Source organism: Meleagris gallopavo, chromosome 20 (genome assembly GCF_000146605.3).
Source record: "Meleagris gallopavo isolate NT-WF06-2002-E0010 breed Aviagen turkey brand Nicholas breeding stock chromosome 20, Turkey_5.1, whole genome shotgun sequence".
NCBI lineage: Eukaryota > Metazoa > Chordata > Aves > Galliformes > Phasianidae > Meleagris > Meleagris gallopavo.
Genome location: NC_015030.2, coordinates 4309231 through 4312132, shown reverse-complemented (window position 1 = coordinate 4312132; position 2902 = coordinate 4309231).

Sequence of the window (2902 nt, the reverse complement as noted above, 5' to 3'; positions counted from 1 at the left end):
TTTGCAATATAAAAAAGCAATTTGTTTTAATTTATGTTTTTAAATTCTTGCTAAGTTCTTCCCGGGCTCTGCCAGGCATTGACCTTTGAGGTGGGAGGAGTGGAGTGGGTTGCTTTGTTGGGACAGGATTAGGGTTAGGGTGTCCCCATGTGTCCCCCTCTGGGCTGCAGCCTTGAACGGGCTCAGTGCCCCAGCTCTGCCAATTGCAAATCCGCTGCTGCTCTCTCCTGCCGCTCTGCTCAGCGAGGTGCACACACACGTGAGCACACACGCATGTGTGAGCGTGCCTCCCCCGCTGAGCAGCACAGGACAAAGGCTTTGCCCCAGCGCAGCAGTGTGAGACCCTCGTGGGGATTTGATGCGTTTTCATAAAACAGAGAGAGATTTTGAGCTGCCCCTCAGCCACCTGTTCTAATTACAGTTAATTGCAGCTGCCTGCAGCCCCTCAGGACCTGCTTATTCTCCTGGGCTCCCCACACCAGAGCAGGAGGGATCGGGGCCGGGGGCAGCTCTGAGCTGGGGGTCCCAGCAGACCCCGTGTGGGGATGCAGCTGTGGGCATACTGTAGGGCTGCTTGGAGGAGCCCGAGCCGTGCAGCACAGGGCTGGAGGTGGGGCACCACCCTACTGTCTCTATGCTGATGGTGGTGCTGGAGGCTGCCTTCGGCTCCCCCTGCTTTCCTCACAGCGTTGGGGCCGCGTTGTTCGGTAGCGGGGTGCTGATGGGTTGCAGGTGAGCATCCACACGTGGTTTGCATTGCAGAGAGGTTGGGGACACAGCAATTGGAAACACATTGCCCTGTGGGACTGCCCTGCATGCAGGCGGCCAGGGATGAATTCTGCAGCCCTGCGTCAGATTGGCTGCAGCAGCAGTACCTACCTGATTTCCTCTTTTTAATGGGGAGGAAAATGGAGTTTCATTCATCACTTGGGCTTTAAAAATTGCCTGAGGAGTGTTTGCTTTTGAAAGCAAAAAATCGATAGCGGGAAGAAAAGAGAAAGAGGGAAATGGGAAGCAGTGGTGTAAGCAGATGGATGCCAAATCCCCCCTGGGCTGGAGACAGTGGTAGGGAAGTTGGTAACACGGTCAGGGCATCACCAGAGGGGTTGGGGCCCTCAGAAGTTGAGATTTGGCAGGATGCTGCACTACCCATCCTCACAGGCTGCACATCCCACACTGCGGTGTTGCAGTGCTCTCGGTGCTTGCTGGGTTCCTGGTGGCCTTTCAGCATGTAGAGAAGCCACCTGAGCCCTTTTTTCTACCAGTGTTGAGTTAGGGGCCATGTAAAACTAATTGGATAAACATGATTTCCCCTCTAACTCGGTGCAGATGTCCTGGTGCAGCAGTGAGGTGCTCTCCCTTCCCAGCCAGATGGGCGTCTGTGTCCCACGTTTTGTGCCTGCTTGGGTAGGAGACATCCAGCCCTACCCCACAGCTGGGGACAGCTGGGGAGGGGAACCCCCAGCCCTGGGGTCGTGGCAGCACTTCTACTGCTTAGGGAGTGTGGGGGGCTGAGAGGAGGTCACAGTGTGGAAAATGTCCCATGTCCAGATACTGTATCCCATATCTGGGTGCTGTGTACCAGGCCTGGGTAGTACATCATATATCCTGGTACTATGTCCTATGTCCAGGTACTGCATCCAATATCTGGGAATGACATCCTATATCCTGGTACCATATCCCGTATCCTGGTACCCTGTCCCATGTCTGAGTACAACGTTCCGTATCTGGGTATGACATCCTATGCCAGTGTTCCATGTCCCATATCTGGGTACCATATCCCATTCCCAGGTACTGCAGCCCCTCCAGCTTTTGCCCTGTGCTACTGGTGCCAATTCTCACACCTGGGCACTGCTCTGCCCCACACTGTCCTCTCTCCATGGCCAGTACCATCACTATTCCCATCTGTGTGCCCTGTCCACACAGGTCCCTTCCAGCTGGGCAACCTTAACCCAGAACGGAGGGCTTGAGATGAAAAGAGGGGCAGCCCCCATTGCTGCTGGGGCCACGTCTCTCATGGGTATTTTGATGTCAGAGCACCACAAAGCAATCAGTGCTGCTGCCTCAACCCTGGCAGCACCTGGAGGGAATTAGGCAGGCGTGCTCCACCTCCCTGCAAACCTTTTGTAGAGCAAATTCTTGTGGTTACCCATTGCAATTGCTGCAAATTATACAAGCACTGTGTATTTTGTTCCAATGGGAACATGCAGTTGGCTTGGACCGCTCCGACCTGCCACCATGCCTGCAAAGCAAGTCAGCCTGTGGGTGGTGGGCATCCCTTTATTCCTTCCCCCTTTTTAAGGGTTGATCCCTTGCAAAGCCTCCGCACCCTCACTGGGAAGCGTTGCACATGGGCTTTGATCCACCCCTGCCTGAGCACCATGTGCATCGCACACACACGCACACAACAGCCAGATGCACGCCCAGATGTGCACACATGAACCCATGAGCAGAGCAGGAGCTGAGCCCAGAGAGATTGCTTGGATTGAATGTGCATACATGTGTATATGTGTGCAGGCATGTATATGTATGTGCGTGTGTCCATGCATGTGCCTGGGTGTACGCGCATGTACCTAAACACTCGTGCATGTGCATGCCTGCAAGTGCACGTGTGCATGCATTCGTTGTTTATATGTGCTTTTGTATGCGTGAGTGTGTATGTGCATCTATATACATGTGCGTGCATGCAAGTGCATGACTATAAACGCATTTTCCTGATTCTTAGATGCTGGGCCTGAAGAGCTCATCCCGTTTCCGCCTCTGCCAGCAGCCCTAAAACAAAACTTCCCCGCCCTCTCCCTCTCCTCGGTCCTCCCGGAGCAGTGTGCGCGGTCCTCCAAAGCGGCAAGAGCGCCGCCGCGGGGCGCTCCATCCCTCCCGTCTCGCTGCCCGCCGCCCCACT